We start from the raw sequence: 24,905 nt of genomic DNA, 5'->3' as shown, positions 1-24,905 counted from the left end.
GACTCTATTCAGGCATCAAAATAGAATTGCAGGATAGGAAAAAACACCAAAATGCAGTGAATAGTTTTCCAATTAACAGGGACTCTATTCACGTACCAAAAGAGAGTTGCAAAAGAAGAAAAATCACCAGAATGCAGTGTATAGTTTGCAGATGAACAGGGACTCTATTTGCATACCAAAAGAGATTTGCAGGAGAGGGAAAAACACCAGAATGCAGTGAATAGTTTGCCGATGAACAAATACTCTATTCGCGTACCAAAAGAGAGTTGCAGGAGAGGAAAAAACACAAAAATGCAGTGAAGAGTTTGCAGATGAACAGAGACTCTATTCACGTATCAAAACAGAATTGCAGGAGAGAAAAAACACCAGAATGCAGTGAAGAGTTTGCAGCTGAAAAGGGAATCTATTCACGTACCAAAAGAGAGTTGCAGGAGAGTGAAAATCACCAGAATGCAGTGAATAGTTTGCAGATGTACAGAGACTCTATTCATGTACCAAAAGAGAGTTGCAGGAGAGGAAAAACACCAGAATGCAGTGAATGGTTTGCATATGAAGAGAAACTCTATTCACGTACCAAAAGAGAGTTGCAGGAGAGGAAAAAACACCAGAATGCAGTGAATAGTTTGCAGATTAACAGGGACTCTATTAACATACCACAAGAGAGTCACAGGAGAGGAAAAATCACCACAATGAAGTGAATAGTTTGCAGATGAACAGGGACTCTATTCACATACCAAAATAGAATTGCAGGAGAGGAAAAAACACCAGAATGCAGTGAATAGTTTTCAGATTAACAGGGACTCTATTCACATATCAAAAAAGAATTGCAGGACAGGAAAAAACACCAAAATGCAGTGAATAGTTTTCCAATTAACAGGGACTCTATTCACGTACCAAAAGAGAGTTGCAAAAGAGGAAAAAACACCAGAATGCAGTGAATAGTTTTCAGATGAACAGGGACTCTATTCACGTACCAAAAGAGGGTTGCAGGAGAGTGAAAATCACCAGAATGCAGTGAATAGTTTGCATATGAACAAAAACTATATTCACATACCAAAAGAGAGTTACATGAGAGGAAAAAACACCAGAATGCAGTGAATAGTTTGCAGATTAACAGGGACTCTATTCAAGTACCAAAAGAAAGTTCAAGGAGAATAAAAAACAACAGAATGCAGTGAATAGTTTGCAGATGAACAGAAACTCTATTCACATACCACAAGAGAGTTACAGGAGAGGGAAAAACCCAGAATGCAGTGAATAGTTTGCAGATTAACAGAAACTCTAGTCATATACCAAAAGAGAGTTACAGGAGAGTAAAAAAACACCAGAATGCAGGGAATAATTTGCAGATCAACAGAAACTCTATTCACATACCAAAAGAGAGTTACAGGAGAGTAAAAATCACCAGAATGCAGTGAATAGTTTGCAGATGTACAGAGACTCTATTAATGTACCAAAAGAGAGTTGCAGGAGAGGAAAAACACCAGAATGCAGTGAATAGTTTGCATATGAACAGAAACTCTATTCACATACCAAAAGAGAGTCACAGGAGAGGAAAAATCACCACAATGCAGTGAATAGTTTGCAGATGAACAGGGACTCTATTCACATACCAAAAGAGAATTGCAGGAGAGGAAAAAACACCAGAATGCAGTGAATAGTTTTCAGATTAACAGGGACTCTATTCAGGCATCAAAATAGAATTGCAGGATAGGAAAAAACACCAAAATGCAGTGAATAGTTTTCCAATTAACAGGGACTCTATTCACGTACCAAAACAGAGTTGCAAAAGAGGAAAAAACACCAGAATGCAGTGAATAGTTTGCAGATGAACAGGGACTGTATTCGCGTACCAAAAGAGAGTTGCAGGAGAGGAAAAAACACCAGAATGCAGGGAATAGTTTACAGATGTACAAGGGACTCTATTCACGTACAAAAGAGAGTCACATGAGAGGAAAAATGACCACAATGCAGTGAATAATTTGCAGACAAACAGGGACTCTATTCACGTACCAAAAGAGAATTGCAGGAGAGGAAAAAACCCCAGAATACAGTGAATAGTTTTCAGATTAACAGGGACTCTATTTGCATACCAAAAGATATTTGCAGGAGAGGGAAAAACACCAGAATGCAGTGAATAGTTTGCCGATGAACAAATACTCTATTCGCGTACCAAAAGAGAGTTGCAGGAGAGGAAAAAACACAAAAATGCAGTGAAGAGTTTGCAGATGAACAGAGACTCTATTCACGTACCAAAAGAGAGTTGCAGGAGAGGGAAAAACACCAGAATGCAGTGAATAGTTTGCCGATGAACAAATACTCTATTCGCGTACCAAAAGAGAGTTGCAGGAGAGGAAAAAACACAAAAATGCAGTGAAGAGTTTGCAGATGAACAGAGACTCTATTCACGTATCAAAACAGAATTGCAGGAGAGAAAAAACACCAGAATGCAGTGAAGAGTTTGCAGATGAAAAGGGACTCTATTCACGTACCAAAAGAGAGTTGCAGGAGAGTGAAAATCACCAGAATGCAGTGAATAGTTTGCAGATGTACAGAGACTCTATTCATGTACCAAAAGAGAGTTGCAGGAGAGGGAAAAACACCAGAATGCAGTGAATAGTTTGCAGATGAACAAAGACTCTATTCACGTACCAAAAGAGAGTTGCAGGAGAGGAAAAAACACAAAAATGCAGTGAAGAGTTTGCAGATGAACAGAGACTCTATTCACGTATCAAAACAGAATTGCAGGAGAGAAAAAACACCAGAATGCAGTGAAGAGTTTGCAGATGAAAAGGGACTCTATTCACGTACCAAAAGAGAGTTGCAGGAGAGTGAAAATCACCAGAATGCAGTGAATAGTTTGCAGATGTACAGAGACTCTATTCATGTACCAAAAGAGAGTTGCAGGAGAGGAAAAACACCAGAATGCAGTGAATGGTTTGCATATGAAGAGAAACTCTATTCACGTACCAAAAGAGAGTTGCAGGAGAGGAAAAAACACCAGAATGCAGTGAATAGTTTGCAGATTAACAGGGACTCTATTAACATACCACAAGAGAGTCACAGGAGAGGAAAAATCACCACAATGAAGTGAATAGTTTGCAGATGAACAGGGACTCTATTCACATACCAAAATAGAATTGCAGGAGAGGAAAAAACACCAGAATGCAGTGAATAGTTTTCAGATTAACAGGGACTCTATTCACATATCAAAAAAGAATTGCAGGACAGGAAAAAACACCAAAATGCAGTGAATAGTTTTCCAATTAACAGGGACTCTATTCACGTACCAAAAGAGAGTTGCAAAAGAGGAAAAAACACCAGAATGCAGTGAATAGTTTTCAGATGAACAGGGACTCTATTCACGTACCAAAAGAGGGTTGCAGGAGAGTGAAAATCACCAGAATGCAGTGAATAGTTTGCATATGAACAAAAACTATATTCACATACCAAAAGAGAGTTACATGAGAGGAAAAAACACCAGAATGCAGTGAATAGTTTGCAGATTAACAGGGACTCTATTCACGTACCAAAAGAGAGTTCAAGGAGAATAAAAAACAACAGAATGCAGTGAATAGTTTGCAGATGAACAGAAACTCTATTCACATACCACAAGAGAGTTACAGGAGAGGGAAAAACCCAGAATGCAGTGAATAGTTTGCAGATTAACAGAAACTCTAGTCATATACCAAAAGAGAGTTACAGGAGAGTAAAAAAACACCAGAATGCAGGGAATAATTTGCAGATCAACAGAAACTCTATTCACATACCAAAAGAGAGTTACAGGAGAGTAAAAATCACCAGAATGCAGTGAATAGTTTGCAGATGTACAGAGACTCTATTAATGTACCAAAAGAGAGTTGCAGGAGAGGAAAAACACCAGAATGCAGTGAATAGTTTGCATATGAACAGAAACTCTATTCACATACCAAAAGAGAGTCACAGGAGAGGAAAAATCACCACAATGCAGTGAATAGTTTGCAGATGAACAGGGACTCTATTCACATACCAAAAGAGAATTGCAGGAGAGGAAAAAACACCAGAATGCAGTGAATAGTTTTCAGATTAACAGGGACTCTATTCACATATCAAAAAAGAATTGCAGGACAGGAAAAAACACCAAAATGCAGTGAATAGTTTTCCAATTAACAGGGACTCTATTCACGTACCAAAAGAGAGTTGCAAAAGAGGAAAAAACACCAGAATGCAGTGAATAGTTTGCAGATGAACAGGGACTGTATTCGCGTACCAAAAGAGAGTTGCAGGAGAGGAAAAAACACCAGAATGCAGGGAATAGTTTACAGATGTACAAGGGACTCTATTCACGTACAAAAGAGAGTCACATGAGAGGAAAAATGACCACAATGCAGTGAATAATTTGCAGACAAACAGGGACTCTATTCACGTACCAAAAGAGAATTGCAGGAGAGGAAAAAACCCCAGAATACAGTGAATAGTTTTCAGATTAACAGGGACTCTATTCAGGCATCAAAATAGAATTGCAGGATAGGAAAAAACACCAAAATGCAGTGAATAGTTTTCCAATTAACAGGGACTCTATTCACGTAACAAAAGAGAGTTGCAAAAGAAGAAAAATCACCAGAATGCAGTGTATAGTTTGCAGATGAACAGGGACTCTATTTGCATACCAAAAGAGATTTGCAGGAGAGGGAAAAACACCAGAATGCAGTGAATAGTTTGCCGATGAACAAATACTCTATTCGCGTACCAAAAGAGAGTTGCAGGAGAGGAAAAAACACAAAAATGCAGTGAAGAGTTTGCAGATGAACAGAGACTCTATTCACGTATCAAAACAGAATTGCAGGAGAGAAAAAACACCAGAATGCAGTGAAGAGTTTGCAGCTGAAAAGGGAATCTATTCACGTACCAAAAGAGAGTTGCAGGAGAGTGAAAATCACCAGAATGCAGTGAATAGTTTGCAGATGTACAGAGACTCTATTCATGTACCAAAAGAGAGTTGCAGGAGAGGAAAAACACCAGAATGCAGTGAATGGTTTGCATATGAAGAGAAACTCTATTCACGTACCAAAAGAGAGTTGCAGGAGAGGAAAAAACACCAGAATGCAGTGAATAGTTTGCAGATGAACAGGGACTCTATTAACATACCACAAGAGAGTCACAGGAGAGGAAAAATCACCACAATGAAGTGAATAGTTTGCAGATGAACAGGGACTCTATTCACATACCAAAATAGAATTGCAGGAGAGGAAAAAACACCAGAATGCAGTGAATAGTTTTCAGATTAACAGGGACTCTATTCACATATCAAAAAAGAATTGCAGGACAGGAAAAAACACCAAAATGCAGTGAATAGTTTTCCAATTAACAGGGACTCTATTCACGTACCAAAAGAGAGTTGCAAAAGAGGAAAAAACACCAGAATGCAGTGAATAGTTTACAGATGAACAGGGACTCTATTCACGTACCAAAAGAGGGTTGCAGGAGAGTGAAAATCACCAGAATGCAGTGAATAGTTTGCATATGAACAAAAACTATATTCACATACCAAAAGAGAGTTACATGAGAGGAAAAAACACCAGAATGCAGTGAATAGTTTGCAGATTAACAGGGACTCTATTCAAGTACCAAAAGAAAGTTCAAGGAGAATAAAAAACAACAGAATGCAGTGAATAGTTTGCAGATGAACAGAAACTCTATTCACATACCACAAGAGAGTTACAGGAGAGGGAAAAACCCAGAATGCAGTGAATAGTTTGCAGATTAACAGAAACTCTAGTCATATACCAAAAGAGAGTTACAGGAGAGTAAAAAAACACCAGAATGCAGGGAATAATTTGCAGATCAACAGAAACTCTATTCACATACCAAAAGAGAGTTACAGGAGAGTAAAAATCACCAGAATGCAGTGAATAGTTTGCAGATGTACAGAGACTCTATTAATGTACCAAAAGAGAGTTGCAGGAGAGGAAAAACACCAGAATGCAGTGAATAGTTTGCATATGAACAGAAACTCTATTCACATACCAAAAGAGAGTCACAGGAGAGGAAAAATCACCACAATGAAGTGAATAGTTTGCAGATGAACAGGGACTCTATTCACATACCAAAAGAGAATTGCAGGAGAGGAAAAAACACCAGAATGCAGTGAATAGTTTTCAGATTAACAGGGACTCTATTCACATATCAAAAAAGAATTGCAGGACAGGAAAAAACACCAAAATGCAGTGAATAGTTTTCCAATTAACAGGGACTCTATTCACGTACCAAAACAGAGTTGCAAAAGAGGAAAAAACACCAGAATGCAGTGAATAGTTTGCAGATGAACAGGGACTGTATTCGCGTACCAAAAGAGAGTTGCAGGAGAGGAAAAAACACCAGAATGCAGGGAATAGTTTACAGATGTACAAGGGACTCTATTCACGTACAAAAGAGAGTCACATGAGAGGAAAAATGACCACAATGCAGTGAATAATTTGCAGACAAACAGGGACTCTATTCACGTACCAAAAGAGAATTGCAGGAGAGGAAAAAACCCCAGAATACAGTGAATAGTTTTCAGATTAACAGGGACTCTATTCAGGCATCAAAATAGAATTGCAGGATAGGAAAAAACACCAAAATGCAGTGAATAGTTTTCCAATTAACAGGGACTCTATTCACGTAACAAAAGAGAGTTGCAAAAGAAGAAAAATCACCAGAATGCAGTGTATAGTTTGCAGATGAACAGGGACTCTATTTGCATACCAAAAGAGATTTGCAGGAGAGGGAAAAACACCAGAATGCAGTGAATAGTTTGCCGATGAACAAATACTCTATTCGCGTACCAAAAGAGAGTTGCAGGAGAGGAAAAAACACAAAAATGCAGTGAAGAGTTTGCAGATGAACAGAGACTCTATTCACGTATCAAAACAGAATTGCAGGAGAGAAAAAACACCAGAATGCAGTGAAGAGTTTGCAGATGAAAAGGGAATCTATTCACGTACCAAAAGAGAGTTGCAGGAGAGTGAAAATCACCAGAATGCAGTGAATAGTTTGCAGATGTACAGAGACTCTATTCATGTACCAAAAGAGAGTTGCAGGAGAGGAAAAACACCAGAATGCAGTGAATGGTTTGCATATGAAGAGAAACTCTATTCACGTACCAAAAGAGAGTTGCAGGAGAGGAAAAAACACCAGAATGCAGTGAATAGTTTGCAGATTAACAGGGACTCTATTAACATACCACAAGAGAGTCACAGGAGAGGAAAAATCACCATAATGAAGTGAATAGTTTGCAGATGAACAGGGACTCTATTCACATACCAAAATAGAATTGCAGGAGAGGAAAAAACACCAGAATGCAGTGAATAGTTTTCAGATTAACAGGGACTCTATTCACATATCAAAAAAGAATTGCAGGACAGGAAAAAACACCAAAATGCAGTGAATAGTTTTCCAATTAACAGGGACTCTATTCACGTACCAAAAGAGAGTTGCAAAAGAGGAAAAAACACCAGAATGCAGTGAATAGTTTGCAGATGAACAGGGACTGTATTCGCGTACCAAAAGAGAGTTGCAGGAGAGGAAAAAACACCAGAATGCAGGGAATAGTTTACAGATGAACAAGGGACTCTATTCACGTACAAAAGAGAGTCACATGAGAGGAAAAATGACCACAATGCAGTGAATAATTTGCAGACAAACAGGGACTCTATTCACATACCAAAAGAGAATTGCAGGAGAGGAAAAAACCCCAGAATACAGTGAATAGTTTTCAGATTAACAGGGACTCTATTCAGGCATCAAAATAGAATTGCAGGATAGGAAAAAACACCAAAATGCAGTGAATAGTTTTCCAATTAACAGGGACTCTATTCACGTAACAAAAGATAGTTGCAAAAGAAGAAAAATCACCAGAATGCAGTGTATAGTTTGCAGATGAACAGGGACTCTATTTGCATACCAAAAGAGATTTGCAGGAGAGGGAAAAACACCAGAATGCAGTGAATAGTTTGCAGATGAACAAAGACTCTATTCACGTACCAAAAGAGAGTTGCAGGAGAGGAAAAAACACAAAAATGCAGTGAAGAGTTTGCAGATGAACAGAGACTCTATTCACGTATCAAAACAGAATTGCAAGAGAGAAAAAACACCAGAATGCAGTGAAGAGTTTGCAGATGAAAAGGGACTCTATTCACGTACCAAAAGAGAGTTGCAGGAGAGTGAAAATCACCAGAATGCAGTGAATAGTTTGCAGATGTACAGAGACTCTATTCATGTACCAAAAGAGAGTTGCAGGAGAGGAAAAACACCAGAATGCAGTGAATGGTTTGCATATGAAGAGAAACTCTATTCACGTACCAAAAGAGAGTTGCAGGAGAGGAAAAAACACCAGAATGCAGTGAATAGTTTGCAGATTAACAGGGACTCTATTAACATACCACAAGAGAGTCACAGGAGAGGAAAAATCACCACAATGAAGTGAATAGTTTGCAGATGAACAGGGACTCTATTCACATACCAAAAGAGTATTGCAGGAGAGGAAAAAACACCAGAATGCAGTGAATAGTTTTCAGATTAACAGGGACTCTATTCACATATCAAAAAAGAATTGCAGGACAGGAAAAAACACCAAAATGCACTGAATAGTTTTCCAATTAACAGGGACTCTATTCACGTACCAAAAGAGAGTTGCAAAAGAGGAAAAAACACCAGAATGCAGTGAATAGTTTACAGATGAACAGGGACTCTATTCACGTACCAAAAGAGGGTTGCAGGAGAGTGAAAATCACCAGAATGCAGTGAATAGTTTGCATATGAACAAAAACTATATTCACATACCAAAAGAGAGTTACATGAGAGGAAAAAACACCAGAATGCAGTGAATAGTTTGCAGATTAACAGGGACTCTATTCAAGTACCAAAAGAAAGTTCAAGGAGAATAAAAAACAACAGAATGCAGTGAATAGTTTGCAGATGAACAGAAACTCTATTCACATACCACAAGAGAGTTACAGGAGAGGGAAAAACCCAGAATGCAGTGAATAGTTTGCAGATTAACAGAAACTCTAGTCATATACCAAAAGAGAGTTACAGGAGAGTAAAAAAACACCAGAATGCAGGGAATAATTTGCAGATCAACAGAAACTCTATTCACATACCAAAAGAGAGTTACAGGAGAGTAAAAATCACCAGAATGCAGTGAATAGTTTGCAGATGTACAGAGACTCTATTAATGTACCAAAAGAGAGTTGCAGGAGAGGAAAAACACCAGAATGCAGTGAATAGTTTGCATATGAACAGAAACTCTATTCACATACCAAAAGAGAGTCACAGGAGAGGAAAAATCACCACAATGCAGTGAATAGTTTGCAGATGAACAGGGACTCTATTCACATACCAAAAGAGAATTGCAGGAGAGGAAAAAACACCAGAATGCAGTGAATAGTTTTCAGATTAACAGGGACTCTATTCACATATCAAAAAAGAATTGCAGGACAGGAAAAAACACCAAAATGCAGTGAATAGTTTTCCAATTAACAGGGACTCTATTCACGTACCAAAACAGAGTTGCAAAAGAGGAAAAAACACCAGAATGCAGTGAATAGTTTGCAGATGAACAGGGACTGTATTCGCGTACCAAAAGAGAGTTGCAGGAGAGGAAAAAACACCAGAATGCAGGGAATAGTTTACAGATGTACAAGGGACTCTATTCACGTACAAAAGAGAGTCACATGAGAGGAAAAATGACCACAATGCAGTGAATAATTTGCAGACAAACAGGGACTCTATTCACGTACCAAAAGAGAATTGCAGGAGAGGAAAAAACCCCAGAATACAGTGAATAGTTTTCAGATTAACAGGGACTCTATTCAGGCATCAAAATAGAATTGCAGGATAGGAAAAAACACCAAAATGCAGTGAATAGTTTTCCAATTAACAGGGACTCTATTCACGTAACAAAAGAGAGTTGCAAAAGAAGAAAAATCACCAGAATGCAGTGTATAGTTTGCAGATGAACAGGGACTCTATTTGCATACCAAAAGAGATTTGCAGGAGAGGGAAAAACACCAGAATGCAGTGAATAGTTTGCCGATGAACAAATATTCTATTCGCGTACCAAAAGAGAGTTGCAGGAGAGGAAAAAACACAAAAATGCAGTGAAGAGTTTGCAGATGAACAGAGACTCTATTCACGTATCAAAACAGAATTGCAGGAGAGAAAAAACACCAGAATGCAGTGAAGAGTTTGCAGATGAAAAGGGACTCTATTCACATACCAAAAGAGAGTTGCAGGAGAGTGAAAATCACCAGAATGCAGTGAATAGTTTGCAGATGTACAGAGACTCTATTCATGTACCAAAAGAGAGTTGCAGGAGAGGAAAAACACCAGAATGCAGTGAATGGTTTGCATATGAAGAGAAACTCTATTCACGTACCAAAAGAGAGTTGCAGGAGAGGAAAAAACACCAGAATGCAGTGAATAGTTTGCAGATTAACAGGGACTCTATTAACATACCACAAGAGAGTCACAGGAGAGGAAAAATCACCACAATGAAGTGAATAGTTTGCAGATGAACAGGGACTCTATTCACATACCAAAATAGAATTGCAGGAGAGGAAAAAACACCAGAATGCAGTGAATAGTTTTCAGATTAACAGGGACTCTATTCACATATCAAAAAAGAATTGCAGGACAGGAAAAAACACCAAAATGCAGTGAATAGTTTTCCAATTAACAGGGACTCTATTCACGTACCAAAAGAGAATTGCAAAAGAGGAAAAAACACCAGAATGCAGTGAATAGTTTGCAGATGAACAGGGACTGTATTCGCATACCAAAAGAGAGTTGCAGGAGAGGAAAAAACACCAGAATGCAGGGAATAGTTTACAGATGAACAAGGGACTCTATTCACGTACCAAAAGAGAGTTGCAGGAGAGGAAAAAACAACAAAATGCATTGAAGAGTTTGCAGATGAACAGAGACTCTATTCACGTATCAAAACAGAGTTACAGGAGAGTAAAAAACACCAGAATGCAGGGAATAATTTGCAGATCAACAGAAACTCTATTCACATACCAAAAGAGAGTTACAGGAGAGTAAAAATCACCAGAATGCAGTGAATAGTTTGCAGATGTACAGAGACTCTATTAATGTACCAAAAGAGAGTTGCAGGAGAGGAAAAACACCAGAATGCAGTGAATAGTTTGCATATGAACAGAAACTCTATTCACATACCAAAAGAGAGTCACAGGAGAGGAAAAATCCCCACAATGCAGTGAATAGTTTGCAGATGAACAGGGACTCTATTCACATACCAAAAGAGAATTGCAGGAGAGGAAAAAACACCAGAATGCAGTGAATAGTTTTCAGATTAACAGGGACTCTATTCACATATCAAAAAAGAATTGCAGGACAGGAAAAAACACCAAAATGCAGTGAATAGTTTTCCAATTAACAGGGACTCTATTCACGTACCAAAAGAGAGTTGCAAAAGAGGAAAAAACACCAGAATGCAGTGAATAGTTTGCAGATGAACAGGGACTGTATTCGCGTACCAAAAGAGAGTTGCAGGAGAGGAAAAAACACCAGAATGCAGGGAATAGTTTACAGATGAACAAGGGACTCTATTCACGTACAAAAGAGAGTCACATGAGAGGAAAAATGACCACAATGCAGTGAATAATTTGCAGACAAACAGGGACTCTATTCACGTACCAAAAGAGAATTGCAGGAGAGGAAAAAACCCCAGAATACAGTGAATAGTTTTCAGATTAACAGGGACTCTATTCAGGCATCAAAATAGAATTGCAGGATAGGAAAAAACACCAAAATGCAGTGAATAGTTTTCCAATTAACAGGGACTCTATTCACGTAACAAAAGAGAGTTGCAAAAGAAGAAAAATCACCAGAATGCAGTGTATAGTTTGCAGATGAACAGGGACTCTATTTGCATACCAAAAGAGATTTGCAGGAGAGGGAAAAACACCAGAATGCAGTGAATAGTTTGCAGATGAACAAAGACTCTATTCACGTACCAAAAGAGAGTTGCAGGAGAGGAAAAAACACAAAAATGCAGTGAAGAGTTTGCAGATGAACAGAGACTCTATTCACGTATCAAAACAGAATTGCAGGAGAGAAAAAACACCAGAATGCAGTGAATAGTTTGCAGATGAAAAGGGACTCTATTCACGTACCAAAAGAGAGTTGCAGGAGAGTGAAAATCACCAGAATGCAGTGAATAGTTTGCAGATGTACAGAGACTCTATTCATGTACCAAAAGAGAGTTGCAGGAGAGGAAAAACACCAGAATGCAGTGAATGGTTTGCATATGAAGAGAAACTCTATTCACGTACCAAAAGAGAGTTGCAGGAGAGGAAAAAACACCAGAATGCAGTGAATAGTTTGCAGATTAACAGGGACTCTATTAACATACCACAAGAGAGTCACAGGAGAGGAAAAATCACCACAATGAAGTGAATAGTTTGCAGATGAACAGGGACTCTATTCACATACCAAAATAGAATTGCAGGAGAGGAAAAAACACCAGAATGCAGTGAATAGTTTTCAGATTAACAGGGACTCTATTCACATATCAAAAAAGAATTGCAGGACAGGAAAAAACACCAAAATGCAGTGAATAGTTTTCCAATTAACAGGGACTCTATTCACGTACCAAAAGAGAGTTGCAAAAGAGGAAAAAACACCAGAATGCAGTGAATAGTTTACAGATGAACAGGGACTCTATTCACGTACCAAAAGAGGGTTGCAGGAGAGTGAAAATCACCAGAATGCAGTGAATAGTTTGCATATGAACAAAAACTATATTCACATACCAAAAGAGAGTTACATGAGAGGAAAAAACACCAGAATGCAGTGAATAGTTTGCAGATTAACAGAAACTCTAGTCATATACCAAAAGAGAGTTACAGGAGAGTAAAAAAACACCAGAATGCAGGGAATAATTTGCAGATCAACAGAAACTCTATTCACATACCAAAAGAGAGTTACAGGAGAGTAAAAATCACCAGAATGCAGTGAATAGTTTGCAGATGTACAGAGACTCTATTAATGTACCAAAAGAGAGTTGCAGGAGAGGAAAAACACCAGAATGCAGTGAATAGTTTGCATATGAACAGAAACTCTATTCACATACCAAAAGAGAGTCACAGGAGAGGAAAAATCACCACAATGCAGTGAATAGTTTGCAGATGAACAGGGACTCTATTCACATACCAAAAGAGAATTGCAGGAGAGGAAAAAACACCAGAATGCAGTGAATAGTTTTCAGATTAACAGGGACTCTATTCACATATCAAAAAAGAATTGCAGGACAGGAAAAAACACCAAAATGCAGTGAATAGTTTTCCAATTAACAGGGACTCTATTCACGTACCAAAACAGAGTTGCAAAAGAGGAAAAAACACCAGAATGCAGTGAATAGTTTGCAGATGAACAGGGACTGTATTCGCGTACCAAAAGAGAGTTGCAGGAGAGGAAAAAACACCAGAATGCAGGGAATAGTTTACAGATGTACAAGGGACTCTATTCACGTACAAAAGAGAGTCACATGAGAGGAAAAATGACCACAATGCAGTGAATAATTTGCAGACAAACAGGGACTCTATTCACGTACCAAAAGAGAATTGCAGGAGAGGAAAAAACCCCAGAATACAGTGAATAGTTTTCAGATTAACAGGGACTCTATTCAGGCATCAAAATAGAATTGCAGGATAGGAAAAAACACCAAAATGCAGTGAATAGTTTTCCAATTAACAGGGACTCTATTCACGTAACAAAAGAGAGTTGCAAAAGAAGAAAAATCACCAGAATGCAGTATATAGTTTGCAGATGAACAGGGACTCTATTTGCATACCAAAAGAGATTTGCAGGAGAGGGAAAAACACCAGAATGCAGTGAATAGTTTGCCGATGAACAAATACTCTATTCGCGTACCAAAAGAGAGTTGCAGGAGAGGAAAAAACACAAAAATGCAGTGAAGAGTTTGCAGATGAACAGAGACTCTATTCACGTATCAAAACAGAATTGCAGGAGAGAAAAAACACCAGAATGCAGTGAAGAGTTTTCCAATTAACAGGGACTCTATTCACGTAACAAAAGAGAGTTGCAAAAGAAGAAAAATCACCAGAATGCAGTATATAGTTTGCAGATGAACAGGGACTCTATTTGCATACCAAAAGAGATTTGCAGGAGAGGGAAAAACACCAGAATGCAGTGAATAGTTTGCCGATGAACAAATACTCTATTCGCGTACCAAAAGAGAGTTGCAGGAGAGGAAAAAACACAAAAATGCAGTGAAGAGTTTGCAGATGAACAGAGACTCTATTCACGTATCAAAACAGAATTGCAGGAGAGAAAAAACACCAGAATGCAGTGAAGAGTTTGCAGATGAAAAGGGAATCTATTCACGTACCAAAAGAGAGTTGCAGGAGAGTGAAAATCACCAGAATGCAGTGAATAGTTTGCAGATGTACAGAGACTCTATTCATGTACCAAAAGAGAGTTGCAGGAGAGGAAAAACACCAGAATGCAGTGAATGGTTTGCATATGAAGAGAAACTCTATTCACGTACCAAAAGAGAGTTGCAGGAGAGGAAAAAACACCAGAATGCAGTGAATAGTTTGCAGATTAACAGGGACTCTATTAACATACCACAAGAGAGTCACAGGAGAGGAAAAATCACCACAATGAAGTGAATAGTTTGCAGATGAACAGGGACTCTATTCACATACCAAAATAGAATTGCAGGAGAGGAAAAAACACCAGAATGCAGTGAATAGTTTTCAGATTAACAGGGACTCTATTCACATATCAAAAAAGAATTGCAGGACAGGAAAAAACACCAAAATGCAGTGAATAGTTTTCCAATTAACAGGGACTCTATTCACGTACCAAAAGAGAGTTGCAAAAGAGGAAAAAACACCAGAATGCAGTGAATAGTTTGCAGATGAACAGGGACTGTATTCGCGTACCAAAAGAGAGTTGCAGGAGAGGAAAAAACACCAGAATGCAGGGAATAGTTTACAGATGAACAAGGGACTCTATTCACGTACAAAAGAGAGTCACATGAGAGGAAAAATGACCACAATGCAGTGAATAATTTGCAGACAAACAGGGACTCTATTCACATACCAAAAGAGAATTGCAGGAGAGGAAAAAACCCCAGAATACAGTGAATAGTTTTCAGATTAACAGGGACTCTATTCAGGCATCAAAATAGAATTGCAGGATAGGAAAAAACACCAAAATGCAGTGAATAGTTTTCCAATTAACAGGGACTCTATTCACGTAACAAAAGAGAGTTGCAAAAGAAGAAAAATCACCAGAATGCAGTGTATAGTTTGCAGATGAACAGGGACTCTATTTGCATACCAAAAGAGATTTGCAGGAGAGGGAAAAACACCAGAATGCAGTGAATAGTTTGCAGATGAACAAAGACTCTATTCACGTACCAAAAGAGAGTTGCAGGAGAGGAAAAAACACAAAAATGCAGTGAAGAGTTTGCAGATGAACAGAGACTCTATTCACGTATCAAAACAGAATTGCAAGAGAGAAAAAACACCAGAATGCAGTGAAGAGTTTGCAGATGAAAAGGGACTCTATTCACGTACCAAAAGAGAGTTGCAGGAGAGTGAAAATCACCAGAATGCAGTGAATAGTTTGCAGATGTACAGAGACTCTATTCATGTACCAAAAGAGAGTTGCAGGAGAGGAAAAACACCAGAATGCAGTGAATGGTTTGCATATGAAGAGAAACTCTATTCACGTACCAAAAGAGAGTTGCAGGAGAGGAAAAAACACCAGAATGCAGTGAATAGTTTGCAGATTAACAGGGACTCTATTAACATACCACAAGAGAGTCACAGGAGAGGAAAAATCACCACAATGAAGTGAATAGTTTGCAGATGAACAGGGACTCTATTCACATACCAAAAGAGAATTGCAGGAGAGGAAAAAACACCAGAATGCAGTGAATAGTTTTCAGATTAACAGGGACTCTATTCACATATCAAAAAAGAATTGCAGGACAGGAAAAAACACCAAAATGCACTGAATAGTTTTCCAATTAACAGGGACTCTATTCACGTACCAAAAGAGAGTTGCAAAAGAGGAAAAAACACCAGAATGCAGTGAATAGTTTACAGATGAACAGGGACTCTATTCACGTACCAAAAGAGGGTTGCAGGAGAGTGAAAATCACCAGAATGCAGTGAATAGTTTGCATATGAACAAAAACTATATTCACATACCAAAAGAGAGTTACATGAGAGGAAAAAACACCAGAATGCAGTGAATAGTTTGCAGATTAACAGGGACTCTATTCAAGTACCAAAAGAAAGTTCAAGGAGAATAAAAAACAACAGAATGCAGTGAATAGTTTGCAGATGAACAGAAACTCTATTCACATACCACAAGAGAGTTACAGGAGAGGGAAAAACCCAGAATGCAGTGAATAGTTTGCAGATTAACAGAAACTCTAGTCATATACCAAAAGAGAGTTACAGGAGAGTAAAAAAACACCAGAATGCAGGGAATAATTTGCAGATCAACAGAAACTCTATTCACATACCAAAAGAGAGTTACAGGAGAGTAAAAATCACCAGAATGCAGTGAATAGTTTGCAGATGTACAGAGACTCTATTAATGTACCAAAAGAGAGTTGCAGGAGAGGAAAAACACCAGAATGCAGTGAATAGTTTGCATATGAACAGAAACTCTATTCACATACCAAAAGAGAGTCACAGGAGAGGAAAAATCACCACAATGCAGTGAATAGTTTGCAGATGAACAGGGACTCTATTCACATACCAAAATAGAATTGCAGGAGAGGAAAAAACACCAGAATGCAGTGAATAGTTTTCAGATTAACAGGGACTCTATTCACATATCAAAAAAGAATTGCAGGACAGGAAAAAACACCAAAATGCAGTGAATAGTTTTCCAATTAACAGGGACTCTATTCACGTACCAAAACAGAGTTGCAAAAGAGGAAAAAACACCAGAATGCAGTGAATAGTTTGCAGATGAACAGGGACTGTATTCGCGTACCAAAAGAGAGTTGCAGGAGAGGAAAAAACACCAGAATGCAGGGAATAGTTTACAGATGTACAAGGGACTCTATTCACGTACAAAAGAGAGTCACATGAGAGGAAAAATGACCACAATGCAGTGAATAATTTGCAGACAAACAGGGACTCTATTCACGTACCAAAAGAGAATTGCAGGAGAGGAAAAAACCCCAGAATACAGTGAATAGTTTTCAGATTAACAGGGACTCTATTCAGGCATCAAAATAGAATTGCAGGATAGGAAAAAACACCAAAATGCAGTGAATAGTTTTCCAATTAACAGGGACTCTATTCACGTAACAAAAGAGAGTTGCAAAAGAAGAAAAATCACCAGAATGCAGTGTATAGTTTGCAGATGAACAGGGACTCTATTTGCATACCAAAAGAGATTTGCAGGAGAGGGAAAAACACCAGAATGCAGTGAATAGTTTGCCGATGAACAAATACTCTATTCGCGTACCAAAAGAGAGTTGCAGGAGAGGAAAAAACACAAAAATGCAGTGAAGAGTTTGCAGATGAACAGAGACTCTATTCACGTATCAAAACAGAATTGCAGGAGAGAAAAAACACCAGAATGCAGTGAAGAGTTTGCAGATGAAAAGGGACTCTATTCACGTACCAAAAGAGAGTTGCAGGAGAGTGAAAATCACCAGAATGCAGTGAATAGTTTGCAGATGTACAGAGACTCTATTCATGTACCAAAAGAGAGTTGCAGGAGAGGAAAAACACCAGAATGCAGTGAATGGTTTGCATATGAAGAGAAACTCTATTCACGTACCAAAAGAGAGTTGCAGGAGAGGAAAAAACACCAGAATGCAGTGAATAGTTTGCAGATTAACAGGGACTCTATTAACATACCACAAGAGAGTCACAGGAGAGGAAAAATCACCACAATGAAGTGAATAGTTTGCAGATGAACAGGGACTCTATTCACATACCAAAATAGAATTGCAGGAGAGGAAAAAACACCAGAATGCAGTGAATAGTTTTCAGATTAACAGGGACTCTATTCACATATCAAAAAAGAATTGCAGGACAGGAAAAAACACCAAAATGCAGTGAATAGTTTTCCAATTAACAGGGACTCTATTCACGTACCAAAAGAGAGTTGCAAAAGAGGAAAAAACACCAGAATGCAGTGAATAGTTTGCAGATGAACAGGGACTGTATTCGCATACCAAAAGAGAGTTGCAGGAGAGGAAAAAACACCAGAATGCAGGGAATAGTTTACAGATGAACAAGGGACTCTATTCACGTACCAAAAGAGAGTTGCAGGAGAGGAAAAAACAACAAAATGCATTGAAGAGTTTGCAGATGAACAGAGACTCTATTCACGTATCAAAACAGAGTTGCAGGAGAGAAAAAACACCAGAATGCAGTGAAGAGTTTGCAGATGAAAAGGGACTCTATTCATGTACCAAAAGAGAGCTGCAGGAGAGTGAAAATCACCAGAATGCAGTGAATAGTTTGCAGATGTACAGAGACTTTATTCATGTACCAAAAGAGAGTTACAGGAGAGGAAAAAACACCAGAATGCAGTGAATAGTTTGCATATGAACAGAAACTCTATTCACATTCCAAAAGAGAGTTACAGGAGAGGAAAAAACACCAGAATGCAGTGAATAGTTTGCAGATTAACAGGAACTCTATTCACTTACCAAAATAGAATTCAAGGAGAATAAAAAAAAAACAAAATGCAGTGAATGGTTTGCAGATGAACATAAACTCTATTCACATACCACAAGAGAGTTACAGGAGAGGGAATAAACCCAGAATGCAGTGAATAGTTTGCAGATTAACAGAAACTCTAATCATGTACCAAAAGAGAGTCACAGAAGAGGAAAAATCACCACAATGCAGTGAATAGTTTGCAGACGAACAGAGACTCTATTCACTTACCAAAAGAGAATTGCAGGAGAGGAAAAAACACCAGAATGCAGTGAATAGTTTTCAGATTAACAGGGACTCTATTCATGTTTTCAAAATAGAATTGCAGGATAGGAAAAAAACACCAAAATGCAGTGAATAGTTTTCCAATTAACAGGGACTCTATTCAAATAACAAAAGAGAGTTGCAAAAGAAGAAAAAACACCAGAATGCAGTGTATAGTTTGCAGATGAACAGGGACTCTATTCATGTACCAAAAGAGAGTTGCAGGAGAGGGAAAAACACCAGAATGCAGTGAATAGTTTGCAGATGAACAAAGACTCTATTCACGTACCAAAAGAGAGTTGCAGGAGAGGAAAAAACACCAAAATGCACTGAAGAGTTTGCAGATGAACAGAGACTCTATTCACGTATCAAAACAGAATTGCAGGAGAGTGAAAATCACCAGAATGCAGTGAATAGTTTTCAGATGTACAGAAACTCTATTCACATACCACAAGAGAGTTACAGGAGAGAGAATAAACCCAGAATGCAGTGAATAGTTTGCAGATTAACAGAAACTCTAATCATGTACCAAAAAATAGATACAGGAGAGGAAAAAACACCAGAAAAAAAAAAAAACGGAATGCAGTGAATAGTTTTTCAGATGAACAGGGACTCTATTCACTTTGATTGGATGTCGTTTTTATGCGATCAATGATGCGCCTTTTATTGTATGGCATTTTTACGCGATCAAGGATGCGCCTTCGATTGGATGGCGTTTTTACGCGATCAACGATGCGCCTTTGATTGGATGGCGTTTTTACGTGATCAACAATGCGCCTTTAATTGGATGGCATTTTTGCATGATCAACGATGCGCCATGATGCCTTGGTGTAAAAACCGTCTGATTGGATTATGTAGTCCCACAATATTTGAATTTGCACCTAACCCACGTTTGTGAATGAGAAGCCAAGTTTAAAACCATGTCGAGTATGAATTGTATGAATCATATACATTGTTGACCCATAGCTGATAAAGAACACAAAATTCTCTTTTGATGGCTGTCTCGTTGAATAAACGAATGAAAGCAAAATGTTTTCCTGCATAAGATATTTTGAGGCAAGTGCAAATCCATGAATATAGTCCATCTTGTTTAATATGCTTGTCAACAATATGTTCCTTTTTATGAATAATGACTGTGTTGTGTTTAATTTTCAACATATCTAATTCCGAAAGATGCGCTATTGTATTAGAATCAAGTAATCAATATGCATTGACCTTTCTCATATGATAAATATATGAGATGCCTACTTCTTCTCGATGTTATGTCCTGGTCTTTTTTATTAAAGGGTAATTATACATTTTTTAATTTTTAAAACACATATATGTTTTTTCTATTTATATAGTCCTTTTTTTATAATCAATGTCTTGTTTTGCTTATGTTTAAATAACATTACAGTGATTTTCTGACTCCTCCCCAAGCATCAAAGTTTGATGTGAGTAGCATCAGCTACCTTCTCCAGCTTGCTCCTGTTTGTGTAAAGGGACTTTTCATATGCAAATGAAGGGGTATTGTCCTATTTCCCACTTGGAATGGGATTTCCAGCTAACCTTTCAACATACCTAAACCGATTTTCTAAGTAAGTCTTTAAACCATTTTCTCATGGATTTTGATATCAGTATGTGGTCATCTTGTTGTTTATAGTAGTATCTATTACATGCAGTTCTCTGAAAATGATTGTATACTGTCCCTTTAATGTAAATGTTCAGTATTGTGTCATGTATGAGTTCTACATTGGTTAATCTCCAAATATATTAGTGTGAGCATATACTTCTAAAGTAACTCATAAAAGGACCTGAAACCATATTCCTTCTAAATTAAATGTCTTTCTTAAATAATTCAAACACAATAATATCTCTTTAAGAAAATAGACTTTATTTAAAATGTCAATAGAAATCCTATTCCAATATTTTCTTGTTTGAACAAGTACATGTAGAATACCAACAATCAGAAAAGATTAGTATATGTTAGCATATGTAATTTTTTAAAGGGACAGTCTTGAAAAAAAATAATGATTTTAATGTCAAAAAATGCAATTTGTAAAAATAATTATCTCAAACGTTTCTCACCAATTTATCATAGTTCTCTTGTTATTCTTAGTTGATAGCTAAACCTAGGAGGTTCATCTGCTCATATTCTTAGAGTACATCTAATCTGATTGCATTTTCACCACTAGAGGGCATTTTGATTGCATTTTCATATAGAAAACCTTGAGCTCATACAGCATAGTTACCCTGGATTGATCAGTGATTGGCTAAAATGTTGGTCTGTCAAAATAACATAAATAAGTGGTAATTTTTCAGAGGCAAAGATACAAGTGTAATCACATAAGTCACACATGTATTTCTTTAAGTGTTTTTTTTTAAAACTTGATAATGTGTAATACAGTGTTTTCTTTGTAAACAATAATGTTCTGACTGTCCCTTTAAACTGTGTTATTGGCATTCAAACAGTAATATGCCATTGTGTATAATTGTAATGGTCATTTTGTTTGAGATTAGGGAAACAGTTTGGACATCACAACACAGAAACCAATCAATGTAATGAACAAGTGACGATGTGGTGTCCATACACTTGTAACCCACACTCTGCAAACAATCTGCCTCCATGGACCCGGTCCCATAGAAGCAGATTATATACAGAGTGTGGTCCACAAGTGTAAGAAGACCACATCATCACATACCTATCCATTACACATTAAATAAATAAAAAAATATATATCCAAAAAGTCTTACTTCCTCTTCCTTCCCCTCTTCCCACAAGACTGAGGCTCTGGGGGGGGCAACTGCCCCCTCCCACGAGTTCTCATTGGAGATGTTGGGGGAAGAGGGGAAGGAGGAGTACTGGGATGACACGGCTGAGGAGGAGATTGAGGAGTACCAGGAGCAGATGACCCAGGATCAGATGGCCCAGCAGCAGATGACCCAGGATCAGATGGCCCAGCAGCAGATGACCCACGATCAGATGGCCCAGCAGCAGATGGTGCGTTATGCGCCTCCCGGAGGACCTGGAATATAGCTTGGAGAATATGCAACATCTGGTTTTGTCCTTGTATAATTTCCCGTTGGCCCTATATAATTTCTCTTTGGCCCTGTATGAGCTCTCTTTGACCTTGTAGAGTGGCATGAATGTCTTCCGTCATCTGTATTCGGCTTTGAATATTTTCCCTCTGGGAGGCACGCATCTGTTCTTGAAAATCAAACAATACCTGCACCTCGGCTATCTCCTCCTGAGGTACTTCTGTAGCACAGCAGGCTTCTGGTGCATGGCGGGCTGCTGGTGCATGGTGGGCTGCTGGTGCAAGAGGGGCTGCTAGTGCAAGAGGGGCTGCTGGTGCAGGGATCTCTTCTGCAGTGGGGGCTTCTTCTGAGGAGTATAGAGAGATGTCTTCCGTGTCTCCCCGAGGTGGCGAGTCATCCCCACCACTCTCATACCTGGTTGAAGTAGGAGCCTGTAGTTGCTGTGCTGCCTCCTCCCCAGACTCTGTATATTGCAAAACGAAAGAATTGTATATATTAGCATAGTTCCAAATAAAGATGTAAATGCTTTTGCTTACAATATAATTACAAATGCAGCCTCAATAATCCACTTTGAAATATAACAATCAATATGATTTCCGCATTTTCCAAAAAGGGTTTCTGATATCTGTCTGGTCAATCTGAATGTTTTTGCATTTGTTTTCAGTCTGTTTAAATGCACACCAAATCAGTAGACTAGATACTAATGTAATTGCAAGGTAATTGTGAATGCGTTTACGTAATAATGTGTTAAAAAGCGTAATAGCATTAATCATATCCTTAAAAACATTCTTTAGTTTTGATGTTAATAGATTATTAAATGAGCTTACCGGAAGATGAGAGTGGCAGGTTCCCGGTATCGACTCCTCCGATACCGACTATGACCACCTCGGACATGCTGGGACGCAACATATCCTCCCATTGTGAATACTGCATGGTCATTGGAGGCTCACCACTGGTCCCTGTTGTGTATTGGTACTCCCTCAATATTTTTTTTTTTCAGCTCCATTTTGCAGTCCCGGTAGCGATGTTTAATCAATTCGACATCCCTGTTATGGCCCCCCACTGCATTAACTGCATCCCTGATCTCCAGCCAGAGCTTCCTCTTCTCCCTCGGGGTGGCCTTCTGAGCCTGCAACCTCCTATACCTGTTCATATATGCCTCTATGAGGGCCTCCTTCTCCTCCATGGTATACCTCACCTCCCTAGTCAGCTTGGCCTTCCCCTGTGATGGTGTCCTCTGTTTCCCTGAGTGTGAAGCTCTACTCTGTCCGCCACTGGGCCCAGCCACTTGTTCATCTTGAACCAAGTTGCTGAGTCCACCCACCGCTTCCTCCCCTGCTTCCTGCCCCCCTTCCTGTCCTGTTCCTCTTCCTCTCCCTCTCCCCCTCCCTCTCCCCTGACTAATCTCCTGCCTGCCCTCCTCTTCCATCTCTTCCCTAAACTGAGCCCTAACTACTCCAGCAAAAAGTGAATGTGCCAAAATGAAAGGGGGTCAAAATAAATAATATTAAAAAAAAAAGTGCTCAAAGTGTGAAAAGGATATAAATAAAAGAGGGTAAGGCGTATTTAACAAACAAAAATGTATAAGAAGACTAAAAGGAGGATATGTAAACTAAATGTAACTATGGGATGGGTATGGGCTTAAAGGGAATGGGGTATGGGAGGAAAGGTAATGGGGTATGGGATGAAAGGGAATGGGGTATGGGATGAAAGGGAATGGGGTATGGAGTGTAGTATGAGAGTGTATGGGGTATGGAGTGTATGTAGTGTTATTGATAAGTGTATTTATGTATTGAATGTGTTTGCTTGTAAATGTGTTACGTATACAGAAAAAGCACTCGCACACTCACCCAAACCAACTCTCGCTCACTACCATTCTCTTACTATCTCACACTACAAATAACTAACACACCACCACTAACTAACTCACGCTGCCACTAACTCACTCTACCACTAACTCATGCTGCCACTAACTCACTCTACCACTAACTCATGTTACCACTTACTCACGCTACCACTAACTCAATCTACCACTAACTCACTCTACCACTTACTCTACCACTAACTCACTCTACCACTAATTAGAAAAGATTGTCCTCTGCGCCTATTAACAACCTATAAGCCCGGGGAAGGGGTAATCCTAGCTGATACCCAATATACAGGAACAAAATTAAGGTGTAACCCAAGGCGCCTACCCTAAGGAGGCTATTAAAAACATTTTTTAGACTACACTGAATCTTAATTAGATTACACATTTTATACACCTAGCCTCCTTAGGGTAGGCGCCTTGGGTTACACCTTAATTAATTTCACTCTACCACTAACTCACACTACCACTAACTCACGCTACCACTGTTACGGTACCAACAGGATACCAAGGGTTAATACCAGGGAACAATGTCCTGAATAGGGAATCAGCAATTCACAACCCCAATCAGTTCCCCCCTCAAACATGAGACCAGGCTCCACATTTCATGTTTAAAACAGAATGACATTTATTAAATGCTAGATGCCTAGTATTTATACAGGTTTGACCCCAGATGGGGGGGTTGAAAGACTGTTGTACATTAGATGGAGGGAACACGCCCTTTGACATGATACAATAGAATACCTTGCTCAAGCTGATAACAACTTGAACACAAGACACACACTTGGCTTTTCTTATCACTGAGGCATCTGCTCTCTAGATGTGATTAAACAATGGAATGTTTATTACTTAAACGTAATTATAGTACACAATAGCTGAGGCCAGCAAACCTGTCTTTAGAAATTAGCTTCTTAAAGCTAAACACAGTTAACTCCTTCAGTCCTGACAGAAGGGTCTGTCACATAGCTTCCCCCTTGTGGAACACTCCGGCAGACCCGGCTTGACCCTTTGGCGGGTCAACCTGGGGATGACCGGAC

Source organism: Bombina bombina, chromosome 2, assembly GCF_027579735.1.
Source record: "Bombina bombina isolate aBomBom1 chromosome 2, aBomBom1.pri, whole genome shotgun sequence".
NCBI classification, from domain to species: Eukaryota; Metazoa; Chordata; class Amphibia; order Anura; family Bombinatoridae; genus Bombina; species Bombina bombina.
This window is presented reverse-complemented; position numbering follows the sequence as displayed.